Genomic DNA, 27727 nt, shown 5'->3' on the forward strand with positions numbered 1-27727 from the left:
TACCTGGGTGAGGAATTTCATTTCCACAGATATCTATAATACCTATGTCCAATGTATGTATGTACACACTTTGTCAGGACATATAAAAAATAAATAAATGAATTAGCTCATTACGGTAACTTTCTATGATGTCCCAAGCAGACAGGCTTGCCAAAGCACCAGATTTTAGGTTGACAATAAAATTAGTTAAAAACACTTTTATAGCCATCCCATGTTTAGTCATTCTAACAATATTTTTGTGTTTAACATAGATGCCTTTTTAGATAGCTTCATCTTAAAGTGAAGTGAAAAATAGTCTAAACATATGATGGCTGCTTGTGGTGAGACAAAGGTGCATTAATATATCCAGCAAAGTTTTTTCAGTTTATAATGTTCAAATCGGTCTTGGTCAGGTGTTGTTGGGTCTGTGAGGTCCCAAACAGTGGAAAGTGATGTTGCTGACAGTTTTGTGGTGTTTGAGGTGATTTGTCATAAAATCCTTTATTGTGTGATAGATTTATAGTTAAAAAGATGGAGTTGAATTGGTATTTTTTTTAATCGTCATTTTTATCGTTATCAGGATAAATGCCAGAAATTATCGTGATACATTTTTTAGTCCATACCGCCCATCCCTAACGGACACTACCTCATTGTTAATGGAGGAAAGCTGAGTGGTGTTAGGTCATTAACTGAAAGTTGCAGAAATGTGTTTTCCTTAGAAAGAGCATTTATTTGTTGTTGGCTGTATTCCACACTGCAGCAAAACTGTTGAAACTTAAGGTTATGCATATAACCCCAGTTCTCTGATTGGCATGAGTGAGTGTCTCACTATTGGTAACGCCTTCTATGTGACACCTTCAGAAGCTCAAATACCATTACGCCAGGCAAGCATGGTTGGCACCGCTGACGTCTATGTCAGGAGGGCCCAGCCCCTCATACTATATAGGCCCTGCACCCTCGGGTTCTGGCCCAGACCTCCTGTCGGTGAGGATGGCACTGCAGGTGCGTCTTGGTTTATGTTGTGTTTCTTTAGGAAGATCATGGAAATACAGCAACACACTGGCGCAATGCTATAGAGAGTGACCATTTTGAATGAGTCTGTTGCATTACAAAGCACAACTTAAGTGTTTCTTAATGTTTTCATTGGAAGCACCAATACATTGCAATTTTCAGGTTTGATTATGTGCACATCTGTGTAAAGGCCGATTGAGTGGGAATGTCCGCATTCTGCATCATTTTGCAGATAGATGATCTGCTGTGGGATTTGCCTCGGTTCATTTCTTGGCTCTTCTCTAAGAACTGTGGACTCCTGCTGGCTGCCCTGTCAATGGGCCTTACATTTTGACTCGCAGGTGTTTCACTCATTTGTGCTGGTTTGTCAGACACAATCACTACAATATTGTGCTCCATTTTATATTTGTGATGTTTTTTGTGTGCTGGTTGTTATATCCATGATGACTATTCAGGCTGTTTAGTTAAGTCACGTATTTAACTATTTGCGTCGTTAAAGATACATTTCAATTACAAAGGGTGTTTGAAATGTTTTTCAAGGGCCATGTCAGCACTAAAACAGTCAGATCTATGGTTTCATTTACTGAATGTTAGTGCTCTTTTGGTTTCCTGTGGCCACACAATAAAATACCATCTTATAATGCATTTGTAAGAACCACTGATGTGCATATTTTGAAGAAGTGGTCAGATTAAAGGGTACCTTCAAAAACTCAAACATACAGTAAAAGGTGAAATAACAATACTGCATTATACATAACTAACTATGCTGAGGGTTTGTAATCTGTGAATTTCCTCATAAGGGAGTAGCACTCTGAGAAACAACCTATTGAAAATCATTAGTTCTTTCTTAAAATTTCTTAAAATTGATTGCTAAAAAAGTATTTTTTTGTTTTTGTTTTTTATCTAAGTTTGGCCCAAAAATATTGGAGAAGGAATAAGGCATACAGATATATTCACACACAAAGTACAAACACACAACTAATTGGGGCTATGGGAAACAGGTAATGGATTTTGGCGACATTTACACTGTACATTTCACTCTGTGAGCCAATCACAACGATGTAAATGGGCCATCACAACCAGTCAAATACTCAAGTGTCAGTGTGGGATATATGAGAACAATCAATTTGACTTTCAAACAAGGTCTGAACTCCGGTGTAAGAGCCAGACTGGACTCCAATTTAACTGCATTCTCCATAATTACATCAAGAGTTCGATCATTTTCTCTGTTTTTGTGTGATTGTAGTGAAGCAAGGCTGACGACGAAACACCAACCTATTGTACACAAAGAACAGAAATTCACATATTTTGTGTTCCATAACAGGTTTAAAAGAATGTCACCTGTTGAGTCTTTAACATAGTGGTTTCATTCAAGTGAAGTGGGTTAGACATTTCACACACAAGACCTTGTTGTAATACAAGGATATCAGATTCATTTTTTACAGATGACAGAGCACGATTATCAATCCAGATCCATTCCAGTAAAACCACATGGGCCTGTAGGAAGGACTCCAGCAATAAAATTATTAACATCAGTCTTCACCAAGAGTTGAGGAAGACTTGGAGAAAGGAGCTGGGCAGTTTTGCTTTCGTGGTGGATGATGCACTCAAAACACTGGCAAGTGTCAATAGAATCCAGACAAAAAACGAAGCAGGCTGAACTCTATGTTTCTACTTTTCACAGTAAGTATGGAAATGAGAAACAGGACGAAACAGAATGAGCCAACACGGAAAAAGGAAAACTAAAATACACAGCAGGCATCACCCAAAGCTGGGAGACGCCTACATTCTATCAAGTAGAAAAGAAAATACAATTCAACTAAATCTGAAGCAGTTCTGACCAAATTTATATATTCCACAAACAAAAGTGGCACTTGATCATCAAGGCAGATGAATTTACATAAGAACCCATCGGTCACAACATGAACCATACACATCTTAAATTTCCATTCTGTGTCACAACAGGCCAATAATGTGATGTTTGTAAGTCTTTTTCACCAAGTCACTCCCCTCTTGGGAGTCAGCACGGTCCCATATGACCAATAAAAAGTACCATTATGAAAAAAAAAAGAAGACATGGACTGTATTGTTTCTTATCCAATTCTACCAGTGCCAAACAGTATCTGAAATTCATACAGCTCATAAACTGTAAGTATAAAGCATTTTTCCATCATTACGCAAATCTAGTTGTTTGAAAGTGTAAGTCACTCAGGAGGAATAACTAAAACCTATTTCCAGTGTTGGCAGCCAGATGAATATATACTATACACTGAAGGGTGCAAACTTTCAGTAGGAATCATATAACTGATGTCATATCACATGACATCAGTGGAATGTCAGTAACACTTAAGAGAGGATTGCCTTTTTTCTAAGAACAGAACCTTGGCAAGCGCCATTATGAAGGAATATAGAGCAAAAATGTACATGTGTTAAAAGTGCAGAAGGACTAAAAAAGGCATTACTATTATTTTTTTTTACCTTGTCTGCACACATAATGGTTTATACCATGCCGGTAAAAACCTAAGGCATATATATGTGCATTATTACTATATTTAATATATATACATATATATATATATATATACGCATACATACACATACACATACAAACCCAGTGAGTTGTGTTTTTTTTTTTTTTTGGGGGGGGGGGGGGTGACATCCACTGCTAACCCAGGAAGCAAGAACACACGGAAGCACACGTCGAGCACTGGAAATCTGCAACAAAAACCACAAACGAAACACAAACCGACACAGAGCCAACCAAAACACGAGCAGCAATCGACCCAAATACTATTATCTTTTTAATTACAATTCCTATCATTATAATGGTATAATTGATAAAATATTAAATTTGTTTATTTTAGTTTGACTATACTGCCTATATTTGATACTGTGCCAAATCTGCTTTGTGACAAACACTTACAGATGTGCAGAAAATGATGAAGGTTTTTTTTATTGAACAAAAAATTTAAAGTTTGAATTGGTTTGAACCCTTATACTGTGTGTTACTACAGTCATGTGTGGTCTTTAATAATTTTTTTTCTTGTGTAAAATCATCAATAAAAAAATGGGTCTTAGAATCAGGCAACTATACACTGAAATAAACATGTAACATGTTTGCGTAATCATTATTTAAAAAAAAATTAAGCCAAATGTAAGGAAGAAAAAAAATACAAGCAATACTAAATGACCTTCTGGTTCTATAGGTTTTAAGAGGCTAAGTTGCAGGTTCTGCTAATCATAAACTGTTGATGGACTGATCATCAGCTCATCAGCCGGTGTGCAGACCTCTATAAAAGCAGATGTTTTGGTTGTTTGGACTGAACAAGTATGGTTTACCAGGGCGTCTTCTATCTAAAAAGTACATTAAAAACAAGACTGAGGTTTGTAAAACTGCTGCTGGAACCCCAAATCAGCATCCCTCTTATTAGTTTCCATTTTGTGAAATAAACAATGGTCTTGTGTAAAAAAGTTATGTTGTTCACGTGAAGCCGTGTTTCACCAATATCACCAATAAGACACACAATGATCAGATGATTTTTTATCAGGTTTTTACACATAACCATATTATTAAAAGTGGGGATACAAACTGTTTGACCTAAGTGTTTAAAGAAATAACCGTCAGTGAGCAAGCGTTGTGTATCTGAAGAAACTGTTTTTGAACTGGCAGCGCCACGTGGCCTTCCTTTTTGACATGAAGACAGAGACCTTTCGACTAACACAGGAGAAATCAGAGGTGTTTGCTTTTCAGTCCTATAGAATATCAGCTGACATGGCAGGAGAGAAGAAAAAACTGGACTGTGTACAACATAGCTTCAAAAATAAATCTTCTTTGGTATAGTATTATTTGACAAAACAGTTTTCATCATATCAATGTCATTAGAAAGATGTAGAACAGGAAATGGATAAAGTGGTAAAATAAGCAACAATGTACAAATCAAAGGCTTTGTTTATAGATGGATTATGCTCATATGCAGCTCAGCATACTGCTTTTAATTATTTTGAGTGCTGTATTTCTTAAAAATGGGTTAATTGCTGAAGCTACAAATATTGTTTCTAATTTACATTTACCTTGAAGCATGTTTAAACGTTTACAGCATATTTAAAATATCAGACATTTGCACAGTTTGAGCAAACTAAGCTCAATAGATCCAAGTAAAAGAGAGTAAAAACGTCAGCATTTGGAAACAATTTCAAAATGATGTCTAAATAGTTCTGTGAAAGCAACAGTGTTGCTAATGCAATATTTTTCTTTTTCCACAGGTTTATTGACAATAACCCATGGTAACTAGAGCCTAACGCAACCATTACTTCACTATAAGAGATACAAATTCACACTGTATTTCTTTTAAACAGCCAGTTTGACTGATGACCACGCCACCACTGAGTAACAGCCTTAAAGACCAAGGGGCTGATGATGGAGAAAGTTCTCATAAATAGAGGGGTAGGAAATAAACTAGGGAGCTGAGGAAGCAAAATGCAGGGGAGAGGAGGAATCACACATGGAATCATAATTGTAAGAAGTCATGGAATGCTGGAGAAGAGAGATCCATTTATAAGTGCAGTCAGAGAGCCGGGGGGGGGGACCAAGCAACACGACCACTGAAAAAGTCCAGGCTGAAGGCGGCACAGTCCAGAGTCAGAAGACTCAGTCCAGGGGGTAAATGGGGGCTGTATTACTTCTCTCTGACAGACTGATTCCAAGAAAAACATAAATACACCATTCATCTTCTGCTGGTACACCGATGCTCCAGTCCTCAGATACACAACCAAGGGAATGATCAGTAACTGTTGTTTAAGGTGAAAGCAGGTGTAGACTTAGTGTTGTACACTGTTGTGACTGAAACAGTTGTCTTTAAAACGGTCAATACACAAGAGTTCAAGCTAAATGTTTACACAAGTTTGACACCAGTAGAGAAAAGGGAAAAACAAACAGGATCAACAAACATGAGACTGAACTAGGGTCCAGCAATACTGGAACCCTTGAAACATGGTACAAACGCTGTCTCGAAGAAACAGACGAAGACAAATTAAATATATGGAGAAAAAGGACTGTAAATACATGTGATTCATATGGACTGAGTATACAGTTTAGTAACAACAGGAAAAACACAAGTCTGGTAGGAAACATTAGTGAGTGAGTACGTTTACATGCAATAACAGAAAGTCGAATTTCAAATCTTTAGAAGCCATGTAGACACCTTAGCCGGGCCGAACTGAAGCTCTTGAGATCAAGCTTTTATGGCGCTTTTGCATTAGTACCGCCTTAACTCGGTTCTACCCGCCACGGCCCCATTTTGTGCTTTTGCACTAGGGGCTGAGGCGGGTAGAGCCGCTCCAAGCCGATACTATTTCTGTAACCATTCTGGCCAGGTTCTATCCGGGCTGAGCCGGGACTATTTCTGAGGTCACCACCCTCCGCGCCATCCCGGAATCAGGAAGCGGGAGTCAGCGCGAGAGCGACCCGCGGCTCGCAGCGATTTTATTATAAAGCGCAAAACGTCTGTTTGGTGATCCAACTCTGAGGTGCAGATGTTCATAAACCTGGTGGCTGAGGAGAGAATTAAAAAAGGGATGTAGACGGGCTGTTTTACTCTCAGCCGCTCGCGGCTCCAGCTGATTTCTCATCAGCGCCGACATGAACAAAGCGGTTGCGCAATCGAGTACGTCACAGCCGCTTCACCCCAACCTGCCCACTTCTCCCCTGGCTGTGGAAAAACAAACGGGTAGAGGCGTGACGAGGCGAGTCGGGCCGAGTAAGGACTAGTGCAAAAGTGCCATGAGTGCCAGATAATGTGGTCCTAATTCGAGTTATTTAGGCATGTAACCTACGCTAAACCGAGCTACTGACTGCCCCGGGATTCCCCCTTCCAGAAGTGACGGGCCGCGGGAGCGGGAATAATAACAGTCACGGCATCACAACAACACGGTAACAGAACAAGAAGAGGGGGACTTTGTGCTAATCTTACCTGCAACATGATCAGGCTTAGTATGTACGAAATTTACAGAGCTGCTGCATCATTTGTGTCCATTTTCTCGCATGTTGTTGTCTTCCTTCACACCTGTTTACTAATTGTACCGAAGAATGCCAACGCGAAAGTGCGTGTGGCTCCGCCTAGTGTTTTGCCTTTCTTAAGATACTCTGGCTTCCACTAACACTCTCAAATACGCATGCTAGGTTAACTAGTGATTCTCATGCGTCTTCAAGAGAACGCATGAGCATGGGTGGTTGTTTCTCTCGTTTATCTTTGTACGGCCCTGTGATGGAGCGTCCGTGATCTCCAATTTTCTCCCGGACACCCAAGGGATGTATTGCAGCAACCCTCATGGCTATGAACAGGATTAAAGTACGTATGGAAAATCAGTGAATGAATGACAGAATAATCATATTTGATAAGTCAGACAATTTTCCAAAAACCCAGTGCTCATTTTCCAAAAGTAAGCTGCCTCTATAATTTTCCACATTAGTATCCGTTTATGAATATGAATGAAAGCTTGTCAGAGAAATTCCATATCACTCAATTTTCCACATTGATTTCTGCAGCCGAATCATTCCAGACAAGTCCATGTCATTATGTCTGCTAAATCCCACATTAGTCTCCATTACCAAAGCGTGGGACTAATGATTCCACTATCTTCACAAATTAGGCTACTGTTATTTTTTTTTCCTTCTCTAACAGACACCAACCCACACACATGCGCACACAAACACACACAAGCACATTTTCAGTTCTGGCTTTCTATTCAAGAACCTCCTCCCAAGACATTTAATGGATGAAGTACTTTACCTTGCCAGTAACGTCCAGCTTACAATGTTACTTATAATAACAGCTACATGTGAGACACATTTCATTGGGTGATTTACAGGTTTACAGCTGCTTCTAAAAACCCATCCAGTATAAAAGACAGAATAAAATCTAAACATAAATCAGTTCATGGGGTTAATATGCATATATACCCTCAAAAGACGATACTGAGGGTACTTCTGCAGCAGGGTTGAATGTGCTCTAAAAAAGACAAGTCTTGCCAGATATATTGTGGCTTTTACTGCCGTTCGCTTGTGTTCCACTTAACGCTCTTAACTTTTACACACACAATATATCACTCAGCTGCCTCTCAGCTCACTGCACAACTAATGTAGTAGGCCAGAGAACCAGTGGGTCACAGTGGAGGCCCTGAATGTCACTGGAGGAGGGGCTCATCGGTCAGGGCAAAAACAGTGCTGGATTTCAATCCCAGAATGAGTAAATCACACAAAAAATACTTGTGTCAAACAATGCCTGAATGTTGCTGGACTCGTATGTAAGTGCAGCCACAGTATAGACTATTCCACTCCTTATGGAAAAGAAATAAAAAAAATACATAAAGGGATGTTATTAACACTACAGGTGAGAATCCTCTCATATTTTTCAGTAACTTCTAGGACTGTAGCATACGATTAACTTTGTTATCAATTTATTATTCAGTCATCCATAGTGGGTCTGATTTACTAAAGCCGCTTTTGCACTAGTATCGCTTCTCCTCGGTTCTACCCGGCACGGCCCCATTTTGCGCTTTCGCACTAGGGCTGAGACGGGTAGAGCCGCTCCAAGTCGATACTTTTTTCTGTAACCATTTCAGTGAGGTTCTATACGGGGCTGAGCAGGGACTATTTCTGAGGTCACCACCCTCCTCGCCACCGATTGGTCGGGGGGCGGGGCCGTCAGACGTTTGAATCAGGAAGCGGGAGTCAGAGCGAGAGCGACCCGCGGCGATTTTATTATAAAGCGCAAAACGTCTGTTTGGTGATCTAACTCTGAGGTGTAGATGTTCATAAACCTGGTGACTGACGAGATAATTAAAAAAGGGATGTAGACGGGCTGTTTTACTCTCAGCCGCTCGCGGCTCCAGCTGATTTCTGATCAGCGCCGACATGAACAAAACGGTTGCGCAATCGAATACGTCACAGCAGCTTCACCCCAACCCCCCCACTTCTCACCTGGCTGTGGAAAAACACACGAGTGGAGCCGCGCCGAGGCGAGCCGAGCCGAGCCGGGCTGAAGTGAGACTAGTGCAAAAGTGCCATAAGGTGGGCAATTTACAACTATCGTGAGAGTAATCACTTCTGTGGGTAATGCAGACCTTACAGTAATAAATGTAACAACACAACAAAAATTACTCCTTGTAATTTAGATGACAAACCGTCCTTCGGCTACAGACATAAAGGTGGCTGTGCTTGCCATTTAGGTAATCAAAAATATGTATTTCCTTGGCTCAGATCAAAATAAAGTTTTACTCTAATTAAAAGACAGTTTATCTGTTCACAGTTTATCTTTACTAAATAAACACCTCTGTGCATAGATCCTGAGTTTTCTGCCTAATGACATTCTAACCTTCAAGGTTCAGGACCACTGATGCTGAAATGATATGTATTTCTTTATTTATTTATGAATATTGTTGTTATCATGAACAATATTCAGCTGAATCAAAACCTATTAGTAGATCAAATATTTGAGAAATGGGAAATCAATGCAACAGAAACCGTTAACATTTGTCAGGTGCAAGATATTTCAGAGAATACAGTGAGTGTGCATGTGTGGGCTTATTTCTGTTTTAGCTTTCCTGTGGAAATGTTGAAATTTGCTCTGTGTATAGGCTAATTATTTTCTTAACTTTTTTTTTTCTTTTGAGCTCTGTGCAAATGACAACACAAATGAAAATACAGACTGCAAAAGCCACTGAAAATAACTAGAAAAGAAAATTAAGGTCTGAAGAAGTTTTAGTATACTAAACTTATACCCTCTTTGGTTATTTATTTTCATTTTATCTGTTGTATCTGGTTTTAATGTTATATATGAGTATTACTATAAAACAATTATCAAATGTTTGATTCGAAAAGTCTTAGCTGACTGGATTTATATTTACATTACAAAACAAATAAAAGAATGAGCTTACAAAACTGAGATGGAGGTGTTTGACGGCTGCAGTATACTAGCACAGCAGACACATGTGGGTCAAAACCAGTGAGGCACTCTGCCCAACGTGAATCTCATTAGAGCAGAAAACTAGCTATAAATATACACGTACACATACACATTACCACCTCATTAACGCCACACTACAACCTACATAGTTCAGCAGCACATGAGGTTTCTCCACCACAATCCATAGAACAGATGTAAACTCCAAATGTATGACGTAACCATTTTATATATTTACATAAACCACAACACTAACTCATGTAGGTGGACTGTGCAGACATTACATATCTTTATAGTGGATGTTTGAAGACTTAATGGCATATTCAGAGAGACAACAGCTAACAGTTCCTCCAAGGAAGCCTGAGCCATCCAGCTGAGCAAATAGTTGCAGACTGCGTATTTAACAAGTGTGAGCTCTGAGCTAAAGCATGTTCAGGATCCCACAAGTTTGCTAAGCTATTATAATGTATAATCCTGACAAAGGTTTGCAAGTTTTACAACTAGTTTGTTCAAAATAATGTTTAAAGGGGAAACAGACTGCAGATATCCTTTAAATTAAAATTTCAAAGAAATGATATTGAAGAGGTTAGAATGTGAAAATACACGATTCGGCTCAAGAAATTTACTTTATTAGAGACTTGTCACTTAGAAAGTGAGTTTGTCTGAGGAGCAAACTCTCTATGAATGTAAAAATGTTCTTCCTATTAATGTTAGCTCACCCTGGTTGCAGATGCATAACACACTGCGGGTGGTCACACATCAGGCAGAAAACAGAACAGATGAACTCATTTGTGGGTTGCTGTGGTGTCATTTAGACAAGCTTGTCGGTTCTGGCATGAGATACTGTTTGATTGATGTGTTAGGCTGGACCTTCCTCTTGTGGCTGCAAGACACAGTGGATTAGCTATAATTAAAAACATCATACCTTCCAGCTGGGATTCCAAGCATTGCTGGACACGTGACAAATAAAACAAATTTAAAAAAAGTTCTGTCAACAGAATGGCTCCACTGAGATTATAGCGAAAGCTACTCTGCTTCAATGCTTCAGCATGGAGGCTCAGAGACCAACAAGGTCAACCGTGATGGATTTGTGTTTGTGAGGATGTATTTACCATTGATCCTAGTTCAACAACCTGCTGTAGCAAGCAGAATCCTCTCAAGCAAATGGCATCGTATGTTTTTCTTATTTAATGAAAAATGAGCCCTGATGAAGCGGGATGATGAATGGGAAACTAAAGGACTTGTTAAGGAGAGGTGTTTTTTGCAGTGTGGGCACTCTTGATGGTTAAGTAAAAACAGCTGAGAAATGATACAACGCAACCACCACTAGGACTGGAAAATCAGCTACAGCCGTGATTAAATACTTAATAGGGTCTTATTGCAGGCCTTGTTCCCACTGAAAAAGAGTTCTGTTTCACAAGACATTTTTCAAAGACAATTCTTGAAAGGTTCAAAGTATTTAAAGTAGGTAGATTGTTACAATTATAGGTTTACATTCAAAGACGAACTTTAGGCACACATGGCACCAGGTAAGCTCCTGCTTAGAGATAACTGCAGAATGACACGAGAAAAGAGAGAGCAGACTGAGTCTCATAAGAGTCTCCTTGGTAACAAATACACCATAAAACATAGAGGAAAAAATCTTCGGCATCTGCTTTTCAAAAGGGCCATAAGGGAATCTTGACTCTCTTGGTTACATAAACAATAGAGCTTCAAAGTCCAAATGCCTTTAACAGTAGAGCTACTGCCTTGTCACTAAGATTGCTCCCTATTGCTCACAGTCTTGACTGAGTAGAGCCAAAATTCCAAGAAGGTTTGCCACTACGTTTTGCATAACGGCAAACACTCTCACCATTACTTCCCCCAAATAAAATGCTTTGCCTAAGATTTATGTAACTTGCACTGATTGGGCTGCAAGACTCACTACGTATATTGCAAAGGAGGAGGAAGAAAAGCTTACAAACAGAATTAACATTAACAGAAAAAGTTAAATAAGGATTTAACGAGAAAATCAAATACACAAGCATCGAAGGCAGTGAGAGAGGAAGGACATTGTCACGCTTTGAACATTCCCAGCATGAAAGAGACAACATCAGCTCTTGTTAAATTTGTTTACTCTTTCAAGCAATTCTGTTTTTAAGAAGGCCAAGAACTTTTTCAAAAGCAACAAAATAAGCTTAGTGTCCATGTGAAGGCAAAAGGGAACATGAGCATTTCCCCCCGATGTGAGCCAGAAAGAACTTTGTTGTGATTGTGTGTGTGTGCGTGCGTGCGTGTGTGCACACGCGCACAAGGGAGTATTTACACAGCTGGAAGTAGAGAGCAGAATCACTTCACCTAGTGGTGGTTCCTGAGCTGTCTGCTGTGATCCCATTAAAAGGCAGACAGGCTCTGGCACCCTCTTCAGCAAACAAGAGGTCTTCACTTACCAAAATATCCCTGCATTAGAGCCAAAAGGCAGACCAAATCCCTACAAAACCCTACTGAATTTACTTATGGGGTAAATGGTTCCTTCTCTAAAGTCCTGATAAATGATGTCTCTGGCAGGGTTCAGGTGGATCTGCTGAGTGGCCTCCAGCCCAGTTTCCACTCCATTCAAGTTTCCACTCAGACCCAGACTTGTCTATACACCTCCCTCTCTCATCTCTCTTGCTCTCACTCCAACCTACCCTTCTCACATCCTCCTCCTCAGGCTCAATCCAAACGCCACTAATGCCAGATTCAGTGCAGCCTCCACAGAGGCTTCAACCTCCATCTGTCCACTGTTCGTTTTCCTATGCTCATCTATTGCTACTTTGCACTGCCAATGTTTGCCCGTGCTAGATGTGGCTCACAGATCAGGAAGTATGATGCCAAGCATAAATCACAATTCAAATTAAGCAAAATTATAATTTAAATATCGTAATGAACTGGCCAGGAAAGCAGAGCTCTTCATGGTCCCAATGTTATACCGAGTGTTGGAGACTGACAAGCCTCTAGGGCTTACTCGTTTCTTTAAACAAGGCTTTTTTAAGTTGCATGTACTCTTAAGTAGGCATGGACACTTTGAATCACACTATGCTTGCAAACGCATATGCTCACATCCATGCATATATCCAAACCTACAGTACAGGCCTATTCCTTGCAGCAAAGGCCGCAGAGCCATAGACATGCTATACTTCTTTTACTAATCTTCTGGTCTTTGTTTTGCGCTGTCTTGAAGGCCATAGGAATAAACCGGTGAGAACAGAACCAGAATTAGCTGCAGAGAGTGAAAACGAAAACGCATCAAAAATAAGAATGGACTACAACAGATTTGGCCTGCTCTTGTCAGTCCTGCTATTGAAAGCTTACTGAGCTGTAACAAAAATAAATTTTTTACTGCTTTGTTATTATATGTGTATTACCTCGGCCAATAAACCAAAATAATACAATCGCTCATGCAGAGAAAAATAGCAATATATTGTATCTCAAAGAGTAAAACACACATGTAACTGAATACACCTATGTCAGCTCTGAGAAGGATGTGTGCAGAAAAAGAATGATTATGGTTTTATGATGGACATGATTAACAGGCAGACAAAGACAATAAGTGTGCATGCACAGTATTGTCCTGTACAGTTCATACCTGTGTGGCCTTTGGCTTGGCAAACTGGTCCGGTCAAGGATAAAATCCTGGGGACCACAAAAGGAGAATATTACACAACTTTAGCCAGACGGTACCTGTGAAGTAGGTCATCCTCCAAGCACTCACAGAAATTTGCTATGCTGATTTCTGGAGTTTTTAAATTAATTTTGTCTGATCTCTGAGTTATGTTTATGCAATATGTGATTAAATCAATGTATTTAGTCACATTGGTTTACTGTTCAGAAATTGTGAATATTGGACAAAAAAGCAAATACATTTTGTTTACAATGATGAACATTAATTCCTCATAAATTAATTTTTTCTGTTTTTAGGATGTATTAAGGTAGGGTGTGTAATATTATACTAAAGTAAACATTTAGCAGGGCTTTAAAGTGTAGATAAATGTTCAGAATTTGATTTATTGATGTACAAACTATGAGGATTTAGAGACACCAATTTGGATTGCAGCCAGCAGTCCCAGACAAACGAAACAAATCAGTAACATCAACTATTAAAAGTGTCTAAATTAAAGACATCAACACAAAAATACATATTTGTCTGCATTAGGCGTGTGTATTCATGTGGCCCACAGCATGTTTTTTTTGTTTTTGTTTTGTTCTTAGGTTTATTTTAATGTTGTTTTTACTTTTTCATATGTTAACTCCAGTGTTTTTTTTCTCATGTGGATCTTCCACACAGGGGACTATGCCTACTTGCCCTGTGGGGTCGTTGCTGTGGAGGTCGCCTTGTTTGGGGTCTCTGGGGAGTCCTAGACTGCAGCCTTGGCTGTGGTGTGGACGCCGGCCAGCCCTGATCTGTGCAATTACCCCGTGGTGATCCCCTCATTGGTCATTGGTGGGGTGGCTCCTGTGTGAATAGATCCCCTAGATATCACCTCAATGTCAAGCCAGGTATTTATTTATTATTTAGGTATTTATTTATGAGGTTTTTTATTTTTATGATGTTTGTGATTATGTTTTAATGTCTATGTGGGGGCAAGGGGGGGGGGGGGTTGAGTGTGTGGGTTAAATGTTGATTTTATTCTGTAAAGCACTTTGCGTTACTCATGTATTAAAAGTACTATATAAATAAAGTTTGGTTTGATTTGATAAATGATGTGTCACACTGTGGTGGGGTTGTCTTGTCCTCAGCCTTTTTTGTCTTGTCAATTCCTGTTTTATTTTTTTATTTTTTATTAAGAAGTAACTCTCCTCTCGTTTCAGGTCACTTGCCCTTCCTCATGTGTCACCGGTCTGATTGCCCTCCCTGATTCCTGATTGTTTTCACCTGTTCCTCATTACCCTCATGTGTTCAAATAGTCAACGTTTCCCCTGGTTTTGTGCCAGTGTGTTCGTCTTGGTCCATGTGCGTTCACCCCAGCCGTCTTCACAGTTTTTGGATCACAGTCATTGCCATAGTTCTTATCGGTTTCCTCCAAGTGAGAGATTTTTTGTTGTAAATTTTATATCTTAGTTGAGTTTTCTAGTTAATGTTTGCATAGCCTTGTGTTTCCTCCATGTGGAGTGATTTTGTTTTTTGGTATTGATTAAGCCTTCTTCTTTGGGAAGAAGCACGTTTATAGATAATATTTCATAGCCTGCTTTTTTCTCTGCCTTGGGATTAAACCGGAATTGCTATTAAAGACTGATACCCTGCATTTGCGTCTTGTGTATAGCCTGGTCGTGACATGATGTTTAACAATAATGAACTGTTTGGGGAAACTCTTATTTTTGCCCTAACAAGATTCAGAAGGAGCAGTGACTTTTTCTGGCTTATTCTTTCCAGGGCAGTATTCATTTGGTCAGGGGCTGGTGAGTCTACCTTCATGCGCATCACAGATTTTTATGGTTTTGGCTTGGTGGCTCTGCCACTCACAGTTCTTTACAAGCTCAGTACAACTTTAGATTTTTATTATAGCCTTCAAGTTGGTAGATGGTCTGATCTTTGACTGATTTTTAATGGGCATGGGTATGACATTTTGTGTCACCTAGGGACCATTAGTGATACTAATTTAAGCCCAATGATATTGTGTTGTTCCTGTTATGACTTTTGTCTTCTGGTTAAAGGGGACCTATTATGAAAAAAAACTTGTTTTCTTGTTTTAACATATATAAAGTGGTCTCACCCTGCCAACACATAGAAGATGAAAAGCAACCGAATTCTGCAGGGTCTGTTCACCCCGCCCGGCTGAATCTTCCAGTGTCATGTGACTTCTACGAGTCGTTCAGAATCTGCGCCTATGGTGACGTCACCATAGGCGCAGAGGTTCGGCCTCCGCTGCTGAAACCACGCCCACAACTAACTCCGCCGGCTGGAGCTCCGCCATTGTTTATATTATTGTTGTTGTTTATATATTAGAAGCGGTGACTGTTTCCACAGCGAGGGACAGTTTTTGCATCAACATTTACCCTCATAAAAGGATCAGTAGCAACAGCACGGACCCGGCAACTGCACACGAGTCAGCGGTAAGTGACGTTATTTTTTTTATGTTATTTATATTTGTCTACAAGTATGATCTTTGCATGGGCTAAGTATTTAGCTTAGCACCGGAGCTGCTCACGGAGCTGCCGGAGCTGCTCACCGTGTCCCCGGTGGCCCCGGTGTTCCCTAACGGAGCCACTCACTCGTTAGGTAACACCGGAGCTCTATTAATAATACATTTTTCTTCTGTTTATGGTTTCAGATCTTCCAAGCAATGCACCCTGACATCGGCCGCTCTCTGTCCACGTTGAAACCGTTTAACTCGCGGCCACTTAGGACTGTCCAATACAAAAAAAATAAAGCAATGGATTTTATTTTGTCACTGAAGCTCGCTAGCATGGGAGACGCTTTGTGTACGCAGCCGGCTCTTCTGCCCAGAGCGAGGCTTTGTTCCCTCCCCTGCTACACGTCATTCAAGCAGCCAATCAGCACAGAGCCTCATTATCATAGCCCCGCCCCCTCAGGATCAATCACAGAAAATGGGGTTAGAAGCGGTAAAACTAGAGACATGGCCCACAGGCTGCATTTCTGTTTTATGTAGAAAAAACAAGCTTAAGATTGTTTTTAAAACATTCAAGGCCTGTTTAAAATATACATTAAATGCCATATTAGGTCCCCTTAAAATTGCAATATCCCGCAACAAATTTTAGTTGCTAATTGAGGTTGTTGGGATGATATTTTATGTCTTGTTAGTTTGTATGACAAATGGCCCTTAAAGTGTCAGTTCATGTCATTAAATGTGACCCAAGCACATGATTTATTACATAAGTGAGATGGAATCGTCATTTCCCAACATTCATCTGTGATCATTGCACATGTTTGTAACTCTTCCGGACCAGCGCTACCACTTTTTATTCATATTTTTTGTGTGTTGTGTGTGTTTTATATATTGTGTTTGATTGTTTGTTTCATTGTTGTTGTATGTGTTTGATTCTTTGTGCTGCCTCTTGCCCAGGTCCTCATTGTAAATGACAAACTGTTCTCAATTGACTTACCTGGTTAAATAAAAAATTACCCATACGGCTCCTGCCTACTTTTAAGAGCAAGCTAAAGACTCAGCTCTTTAGGAAGAATTTCAGCATTTAGTAAACTTCCCTGCTCATCAGAATGTGAATGAGATGGAGATTTATCCAGCTCTTTGCATGACTCAGCACTGAGAAAGCTGCATGCACTTATGCCAAGATGATATTTTGATGGTGTATTTTTAGACCTAGTTTTCCTTATAAAGGGACTGTTGGGTGGGAAGGGAACACAAAAAATAAAAATAAAAAAAACCCTAGAATTAGTATGGCAGCACCTCTGGACTCTCAGCAGTCTGACCAGCATTTCCATGCTGAACTGTCCTATGTGATTTCTTGTGTCTTCTGTGTCTTCTGCTAAATTGCAGAAGAATAAAGTTAATAGCTATGTGCTAATTGAGAGTGCACTTGGCTTAGACAGTTTCAAAAATTAGTGTAACATTTTGACTTTATTGTCAAGAATACATAATTTAGAAGGGGTAGGGGTGAGGGGCATGTTTATCACTGTGTTGCATCACCTAAAACATATTTATCAACCCTAGAAATATTTGGGGAGTTTATGACAAAAAAATGATTGTAAAAATGAAAGAGCTTGTTACTCTTGAATGAAATAGAATCTCAAATTCTATGGACTCCTTCTTCATGCCATGTCTGGTCTACTAGGAGTTCTGGATCTGGACTATTTTACAATGGAGCCATGTTCTCTCAATGCCAATATTTGATGTATTGGGAAACATCCATCCATCTGTTCATCCATTATCTATACATACATATTATTAATACATTAACAGTGTGTCCTAAAAAAGGATTTCCTTCACTTAAGATCAGGACTGTGCATCTTTGCATCTGTAGCTATCTTACATGTAGCTATGTGTGAGTCTCTGTTCACATACTTCTCTTCTTCTCTTACTTCTATTTTCCATTTCATTTTCTAAAAGATGTTTCCTTTAAAGAGATTAACAGATGGATGCAACCACCATCGCCTCACACAACGGTTTCGAACCGCTCTTTTGAAGCTTTAAATTCAGCATCTAGTGGCTACCAGAAACCCAGCCAGAAGTCACCACATATGCACAAGAGCATAGTGTTGAAAAGTATCACTGATTGGATGAAAATATGTACTTTATGTTTGAGGCTATCTATTCTTAAAAGGACCATCAGGCTGTTGATTCAAGGGACAGAATTTAGTGAGTTTCACTACATTAGCTTCCAAGATATACCTATTGCCCATGAGATAAGTTGTTTTTGAATTGGAACCAGAACATGGTGACTTTCAATGGAATTGCATTTAGGGAACCGCCACATTGGCTTCTTTTTTGACAAAGAATGCATACGTTTATCAAAATGTATGGATGTCTTTACAACAAATATTCTTTCTTTGTGTGATATGTCTTTAGTATTATGAGTGAGGCAGAAAATCACTGGTGAGTCATCTGTGAATGTAACTACGGTAGCTGAGTAAAGGCAGTCATTTTTTTGGTCTAAAATCCTCATAATCCACAGAATCTCTCTTTTCCTTGTCAAATTATCTTCATGTATTTGTAACAGACTGATTTTGCATTGAAGTGAAGTTGTTGTTTAAGATACTGTGGCTCAAACTACTTTCAAGCTGCTCATGGCTTCATTAGGTGATGTGAGTTTTTTTTTATGAGTTTGTGCAGGTGGCTGAAGGACGGAGAAAAAAAAAGGGTGCTTTAACTGAGGAATCCAGAATGCTGCTGGTGGTCCTTGTGGTCTTGGGTTGACGGTGGAGTGGGGTGGGGTGAGGGTGGGATCAAGGGGAGAGAGAAGGGTGGGGGTGGGTGGAGGTAGTAGTGGGGTTATGCCTTGCTGCATCCAGTCTCTCATTGCAGTTATACAGCTCAAGTCTTTGAGTGGTGCCTAGATTTAATTATGTCTTTGATTGCTTTGAATGACTGCACCTGCGAAGGTGTAGTTAAAAGACATTCCTGGGCCTGGTCAGTGGAGACTCAAAGAGTTTTGTGCGTGTGTGTATTTGTGTGTCTCTGCGTGCATCAAGTGTGTTGTGTTTTTTTTTCCTGTTTTTTTTCCTTGTTACTGGTTGGTTGACTGTGGTTCATGTGTCTATTATATTGTAACTCTACTTTTACAAATATTACACTACACATTGGCTCATCTATGCACATGTTAAAGGGGACCTATTATGAAAAACAGGTTTTCTCTTGCTTTAACATATATAAAGTGTTCTCCCCTCAGCCTGCCAACTCAGAGAAGGAGGAAAGTAACCAAATTCTGCAGTGTCTGTACAGCCGCCCGGATGAGCCATCCAGTGTGATGTGGCTTCTACGAGCCGTTCAGATTCTGCTCCCGTCGTTATGTAACGACGGGAGCGATGCGTGAAACAACGCCCACAACTAACTCTGGCCAGAACAACAACTACTAACTCCGCCAGCCAGAGCTTCCGCCATTATTTCGTAGCGGTGTATCGTGATGATCTGTTCGAGCTAGACGTGCGAATTGCTCTGTTGTTGGTAGTTAAAACTTGCTTTGTGTCCTCCCCTGCTACGCGTCATTCAGGCAGCCAATCAGCACAGAGCCTCATTATCATAACCTCCCCGCCCACTCAGAATCTTGCATAGATAATGAGGTTAGAGAATGGGATGATAAAGACATGGCTCAGAGGCTGAATTTCTAATTTATTTAGCAAAAAAAATCAAAAGCTTGTTTTTAAGACATTCAAGGCCTGTTTAAAATAGGTATTAGATGCCATAATAGGTCCCCTATTTTATTCAGAAAATAAATATGAATGCTGAGCAGCATGAAGAAAAGACACAGTTTATTCCAAGTAATCTGTTCTGTCATTTAGGCTTAAAATGATATAAACTTAAACTTAAACTTTATTTATTTGTATAGCGCCAAATCATACAATATAAAATGCAACACATGGTGCTTTACATGCAGAATAAAATAACAATAAAAAAAAAAAAAACACAATTTAAAACATTCCATACGACCCCACCCCCCACGCGTACACACACACTCACTCACACTCATATACATGTGCACACACTCACACGCCCACACCCACACACACACACACACAATAAGTGGACTGGTGACATGGCTTAGCACTAACGATCCAGGTGAGGAAAACACTACCTATGGGTGGCCGTCCACACCGAGAGGCATCACCGACCACGACCACCAGAAGCATCCCCACAGAGACCCCCCCAACCCGGACAGACCGGGGCAGACCCCACACAGAAGGTGGAGCCCCCCCCCCAGCTACCCAGGCCTGAGGGATCCCCATGACGACACCCCCATGGGCGGAGCAGGCACACCTCCCAGTGTGAACGACCCCCCTGAGGAAACACTGGAGCTAAAAACTAAAAGATTAAAAGAAAGTAAGAAATGCCTAAAAGTGTAAAATTTTAGAGAAATATATATAAAACTTAAGATGAATAATAAATAACATAAAGTAAAAAGTCACTAAAATGGATTAAAGTTTTAGAGATGATAAAAGAGCTAAAGGAATACACACAATACATAGCTAAAAACACTAGGTAAATGAGATCAGATAAAAGCCAAACTAAAAAGGTGTGTCTTGAGCCTCCTTTTAAAAATATCAACATTCTCTGCGGCCCTGAGGTTCTCTGGCAGGCTGTTCCATAAAGAGGGGCCATAATGGCTGAATGCAGCCTCACCGTGGGTTTTGGTCGCGGTTCGGGGAATGGTTAAAAGGCCGGTGCCAGAGGACCTCAGGGTCCGTGAGGGTTGATACAGTAAAAGCAGATCAGATAAATAAGATGGCCCAAGACCGTTAAGACACTTAAAAACCAGTAAAAGAACCTTAAAATCAATCCTGAAACGGACGGGGAGCCAATGCAGCGATTTTAAAACAGGTGTAATGTGCTCCCGCCCTCTGGTCCTCGTCAGCACGCGAGCGGCTGAGTTCTGTAATAGCTGTAGGTTCTTAATACTCTTTTTAGGAAGACCAGAGAGCAGGGCATTACAATAATCTAAACGACTAGAGATAAAAGCATGCATCAGCACCTCCGTGCTGGCCTGAGAGAGAAACGGGCGGACTCTGGCTATGTTCTTAAGATGGTAAAAACCTATTTTCGTAATATTCTTTATGTGTGGAATAAAAGTGAGCTCAGAGTCAAAAATAACACCCAGGTTCTTTACACGTTGCGAAGGTTTAAAATCTTGTAGTTTTGGTAAAAGTTTCTCTCTCTGGCCTTCAGGACCAATAACTAAAACCTCTGTTTTGTCCTGGTTGAGCTGTAGGAAATTATCTGCCATCCATGACTTAATATCTAAAATACAGTTAAAAAGGGCATCAAGTGGCCCTGTGTCATCAGGAGACACGGCGATGTACAGCTGTGTGTCGTCAGCGTAACTGTGGAAGCTGATGCCGTGTCTCCTGATGACGTCCCCCAAGGGAAGCATGTAAAGGTTAAAAAGAAGCGGACCTAAAATTGACCCTTGGGGGACCCCACACTTAATTTCATGCATTCTGGAGGAACATGTATCCAAACTTACAAAGAAAGATCGATCTGTGAGATAGGAGCGGAACCAGTTAAAAACAGCACCAGAGAGGCCCACCAGGTGCTTCAGTCTGTTTAATAAAATGTGATGGTCCACTGTATCGAAGGCGGCACTAAGATCCAGTAGAACCAAGACTGTCAGTTTGCGGTTATCTAAATTGCACCTGATGTCATTTAAAATCTTTAAAAGGGCTGTCTCGGTGCTGTGGTTCATCCTAAAGCCAGACTGAAATTTCTCTGAAATATTGTTTCTTATTAAAAAATAATTTACTTGGTTAAAAACCAGCTTTTCTAAAATCTTACTTAAAAAGGGTAAGTTGGATACAGGTCTGTAGTTATTACAAATGCTGTGATCTAAATTACTCTTCTTCAGAAGGGGCTTCACCACCGCCATTTTAAAGGCGGCAGGGAAGACACCCGTCTGAAGAGAGTAATTTACTATATTTAAAATATGTTCCTCAAAGAATTCATAAAATGTCTTTAAAAGTGATGTGGGAATGGGATCTAAAAGGCAGGTTGTTGGGTTTACCTGGGAGAAAACTCGACCAAGTGTCCTCGCATCAACCAGGGCAAAACTCTCCAGTGTTTCCTCGGATAAAAGCAACTGTCCAGATGTGTTAAAAATGACATTTTGATGTGGTAAAAGACTGGACCTAATGTTGTCAATTTTACTTCTGAAGTGGTCTGCAAAATCCTCACAAAGATTGTCTGTTGGTGGTTGTGAGGAATTCTTAAAATGTACATTTGTTAAAAGATCGAAGGTGGAGAAAAGAAATTTAGAATTGTTTTTATTGTCTGTAATGAGTTTTGAGAAATGGGCAATTCTTGCTTGTTTGACGGTTTTATTGTAGGATTTGAGTTGATCACGAAATATCTGATAATGTATTGTAAGTTTGCTTTTTCTCCACCTTCTCTCAGCACTCCTGCATTTTCTTTTTGATTTTTTGACTTCCTCAGTTCTCCATGGGGGTGTAGGCTTAGTTTTTATGGTTTTTGTTAAAAGTGGAGCAACTGAGTTCAGAGTGGATTCTAGTTTCCTGTTAAAATTATCAACAATAAAATCACATGATGCAGGTAACACATCAGCAGGAGTGCTCTGTAAAATCTCAATAAAATTTGCAGCCACTTCAGGAGTTAGGTAGCGTTTCCTCACCGTTCTCATCGAGGCTTCCTGATGATTAAGACTGGTGATGTTAAAAAACACGCAGTAATGGTCAGACACAGCCAGATCGACAACAGAGGACACACCGGTGGACAGGCCATAGGTTATGACTAGGTCCAGGGTGTGTCCTCTGTTGTGAGTCGGCTGTGTGACATGTTGGGTAAAATCCATGCAGTTTAAAAGGTTTAAAAATTCTCTCGACAGTGGGTCGGAGGTATTGTCAATGTGTAGATTAAAATCACCAGTTATTAAAATTCTGTTGTAAGTGGTATGTATGATTGATAAAAGCTCTGAAAATTCACTGATAAAAACAGTGGAGTGATGGGGTGGTCTATAAACAGTTAAACAAAGAATAGGAGGACTGCTAAAAACAAAGGCAAGGTGTTCAAATGAGGAGTAGTTGTTAAAAGGGACCTCCTTTGTAGCTAATATGTTTTTAAAAATTGAAGCTGTGCCGCCTCCCTTTCTAACACCCCGTGTAGTAAATAAAAAATTAAAATTTGGTGGAGAAGCCTGGATGAGGGAAAATGCAGCGTCCGTGCCAAGCCATGTCTCTGTTAAAAGAATACCATCAAGTTTATGATGCACAATAAGATCATTTAAAATAAAGGTTTTGTTTAAAAGAGAGCGCACGTTCAACACAGCCAAGTTAATGTCTGTGTTGGACGTGCGCTCACGACCACAACGTACCGGGTTGATAAAAACAAGATTGTCTCTGTTAAAACCAGTGGGTCTGTGGATCTGACGGGGAAAACGGGCGGTGACCAGGGGATGAATTGGTTGAGGATCTGGTGTGTGGGTGGCGCCAGATGTAGCTGGTTTTATGGAATAATTATCTGGTGGGGGTGGCAATGATGACCGTGACCTGTGGGGGAAATTGGAGAGGGGGGCAGTGCTGTGAGCGGCTGGCTCCACAGGTGAAGAGGAAGACTCCGGGCCAGAGCTGGGAGTGTGGGTGTGGCCAGAAAATAGTCACTCCCGTGGAGCCGACAGAACCGCGTGCTGAATGTTTGCAGCCAGCACGCGGCCCCCCAGCCTATTTGGGTGAAGTCCGTCGGGTCTGTAAAAGGAGGGACGATTCCAGAAAAGATTAAAATTGTCGATAAAACCAATGTTAAGAGCCCTGCAGGTGTTCTGAAGCCAAGAGTTCAGATAGAGCAGCCTGCTGAAGCGCCATGCTCCGCGGGACAGCGTTGGAAGCGGGCCGCTGATAAAAATGGACTTCCCACAGTTTTTAAGGAAGGTGAACAGCTCATTAAAATCATTTTTTAAAAGCTCAGAGCGCGGTTTGGAGCAATCATTGGATCCCACATGGACAATGACGCGAGCAATGGTGGATGGAGCAGACTGTAGCAGAGCGGGGAGTTTCCCTAGAATCACCGGGACTGTGGCTCCAGGGAAGCAATGCGTGGCTGCGTTGAAGAACCTAATGTTCCGGGATATTGAGTCTCCCACGATCAGTGCGGTTGGGGAGAAGAGGGGGCGAGGAGAAGAAGGTTGTGGGGACTCACGGTTGGAGGATGCAGGGTCCCCGCTGGGTGCCCGGGTAGACGGGTGAGGTGGTGAGGCTGTGGCCGCGGCATCAGACGAGGAACGGGGATTTCCTGCCGGCTCCGGACGAGGACAAGGAGGGCCCCCGGAGCGCCGGAGCACCGCCTCCCTCAGGATTTCCCGCCGGGCAGAGGAGGAGGTCGTCGGCCGGGATGAGGTTGAGCGTCGCTGGGGCTCCTGGGTGTCGCCAGCTGACGGTGGAGGGGCTGTGGTGTCGGCCGGCGCTGTCGTCGGGTGTAGAGCTGAAACCGCAGGTTGCGGGACATCAGCCGGATGGACCGGATTTTCATCCGGCGACAAAGCCGTGTAGCGGTTGGAGAGGCTCAGCGGCGGAGGAGGAGAGGCGGCCCCGCCTGAGTGCTTCTTGCGGCCGCGAACCACCACTTCAGACCAGGGTGGTTCGCGGTTCGGTGTGGAGCAGGAGGAGGGCCGTGGACAGGTGGAAGGATCCCACACGGCTGTATCCAGGAGGGCCGCGCTCAGTTCTGAGATCTTCCTGGACTGCCCGGCCGCCACCTCCATGACGCTGGAGAGCAGGGAGTCCTTCTGCTTCAGATCTTCGGAGAGTCGTCTGACATCATCCTCCAGGTCGGTGATCCTTTTGTTAGCTCGTGTGAGGAGTTTGTTTTCCTCACACGGCAGGGCTGGCATTGTGTAGCTGGGGAGAACAGAAAAAAGAGCTCCGGCAGCAAGGTGTGTGGTCCACAGCGTTGAGGTTTCAGGAGAGGTATGGCTGTATCCTTTAAGGACAGCCTGAGGAACAGGCACTTACCGGCGCGGGCCCAGTAAAGGGCCCGGTGAGGTGAGAAGGTATCCGGTAAGCAATCCGGTAAGCTCGGCAGTAGAGGTGAGAATTTTCTCAGCGTTTTCCCACGCTGTCAAACGCTGCGCTGCTTCCGCGTTGTGCTGCTTCCGCGTTGTGCTGCTTCCGCGTTGTGCTGCTTCCGCGTTGTCAGTTGTCCTTGTCAGTTATGAGGCCAAAGAAGAGCTGCAGGTGGCTGTCTCAGTTTCCCGTTTCTCTCTCCCCCCCACTCTCTCAACTGCTGTTTTTTTTTTTTCAATTCCTGTTCCTTAACCCTAATCAGCTGAGACAAATGTCTTTCTTCCATGAGTCAGCCCCAATGGTGGTGTATTTGTGGTTTTCCCACCTGTTGTAGCTGCATGCATAGTTGTTGAATGGCTTACATGTAGAGATGCACCGAATGTAATTTTCTTGGCTGATCCCAGTTACCAATATTTTTAAGTGACTGGGACCTGCCAATACCCATTTTGTTGGTTCCGATTTCTCCGAAGAACTTTAATTATCCAATTCTTTAAACTTCAAATATCTGCTCTTTTTTTCTTTTTTGCATAATGGTTTTTATTATTTAGCATACATTATATATTGTGTTTTTTTTGTTGTTATTATAGAAACACTAGGCTATAAACCTTGACTTTGTGATCAATAACTCTGGCCAGAGTTAACTGTAGCTTATCTTTGTTGCTGAACCTTCTCCAGTCACGTCTCCATTGCCGCTAGATTTCTGCAAAATCCAAATATCCTTTAATTTAAGAAAAATAAAATAAATAAAACACTCCCAAATATCTCAGAAACCTCTTAACAAATACTTAAATTTGTCAAAACATGAGTACATGTACACTGGAGGATACTGATCAGAGGACAAACTGAGCCAAAATTTTGTTTTTAAACAACTGTTCTTTTTAAATTTTATTTAACTGCATTGCATAGGTGGTTTGTAGATCAAGAAAAAAAAGCATCAATATTCAATATTTTTCACACCCCTAGTGGTTTTGGGATCTGGTTAGGATGCCACTCAACCAGCATGGATGGATGGATGGATGGATGGATGGATGGATGGATGGATGGATGGATGGATGGATGGATGGATCTTAACTTAATTGTCAAACAGCTGAACATATTCCATTTTAACATGGTTTAGGGAAAGTGTCTGCAATAAAGCAGTGCACTGTAGAAATGACAACATGGCACAAGCCTAAATCTATGGCTTCAAAAGATCCCATCAAGGCAGAGTACATATACTTGTAGAGGACATACAGTCAGTCTGGAAAGTATTCAGAACGCTTCACTTTTCCCACATTATTTTATGTTACAGCCCTATTGATAATAGGAATAAATTCATTTTTTTCCTCAGAATTCTACACAAAACACCCCATAATGACAACATGAAAGAAGTTTTGATGCGACTTTTGTAAATTTATTAAAAATAAAAATAACAAGAAATCATATGAGCATAAGTATTCATAGCGTTTGCTTAATACTTTGTAGAAGCTCCTCTGGCAGCAATTACAGTCTCAAGTCTTTTTGAATAGGTTGCTACAAGTTTGGCACACCTATTCTTGGGCAGTTTTGCCCATTCTTCCTTACAGACCCTCTCAAGCTCCATCAGGTTGGATGGGGAGCGTCGGTGTACAGCCATTTTCAGATCTCTCCAGAGATGTTCGATGGGATTCAAGTCTGGGCTCTGGCTGGGCCACTCAAGGACATTGGCATGGTTGTTCTGAAGCCACTCCTTTGATATTTTGGCTGTGTGCTTTGGGTCGTTGTCCTGCTGAAAGATGAAGCGTCGTCCTAGTCTGAGGTCAACAGCACTCTGGATCAAGTTTTCATCCAAGATGTCTCTGTACATGGCTGCATTCATCTTTCCCTCAAGCCTGACTAGTCGCCCAGGTCCTGCTGATGAAAAACACCCCCACAGCATGATGCTGCCACCACCATGCTTCACTGTAGGGATGTGTTCTCCAGGTGATGAGCGGTGCCTGGTCTCCTCCAAACACAACGCGTGGAATTCATGCCAAATAGTTCAATCTTTGTCTCATCAGACCAGAGGATTTTTTTTCTCATGGTCTGAGAGTCCTCCAGGTGCCTTTTGGCAAACTCCAGTCGGGCTGCCATGTGCTTTTTAGTAAGGAGGGGCTTGCGCCTGGCCACTCTACCATACAAGCCTGATTGGTGGATTGCTGCAGAGATGGTTGTCCTTCTTGAAGTTTCTCCTCTCTCCACAGAGGAACGCTGGAGTTCTGACAGAGTGACCGTCGGGTCCTTGGTCACCTCTCTGACTAAGGCCCTTCTCCCCCGATTGCTCAGCTTAGGCGGGCGGCCAGCTCTAGGGAGATTCCTGGTGGTTCCAAACTTCTTCCATTTAAGGATGATGCAGGCCACAGTGCTCACTGGGACCTTCAAAGCAGCAGAAATTTGTCTGTACCCTTCCCCAGATTTGTGCCTCGAAACAATCCTGTTTCGGAGGTCTGAAGACAATTCTTTTGACTTCATGTTTGGTTTGTGTTGCAACATGCACTGCCAACTGTGAGAGCTTATATAGACAGGTGTGTGTCTTTCCAAATCAAGTCCAATCAACTGAATTCACCACAGGTGGACTCCGATTAAGCTGTAGAAACAACTTGAGAGGGATCAGTGGAAACAGAAT

General features: G+C 41.5%; 1 protein-coding gene across 1 annotated transcript in view; it reads right to left on the reverse strand.

Moving 5' to 3' along the window:
* LOC133444388 (zinc finger protein 469) overlaps positions 1 to 27727 on the reverse strand; it is a 269822-nt gene that overhangs the window by 177661 nt on the left and 64434 nt on the right. Inside the window, exon 3 of the mRNA XM_061722144.1 lies at positions 13558 to 13604. The gene's annotated coding sequence lies outside the window, so the exon portion shown is untranslated. The remainder of the gene's footprint in view (positions 1 to 13557; positions 13605 to 27727) is intronic.

Source organism: Cololabis saira, chromosome 5, assembly GCF_033807715.1.
Source record: "Cololabis saira isolate AMF1-May2022 chromosome 5, fColSai1.1, whole genome shotgun sequence".
NCBI classification, from domain to species: Eukaryota; Metazoa; Chordata; class Actinopteri; order Beloniformes; family Belonidae; genus Cololabis; species Cololabis saira.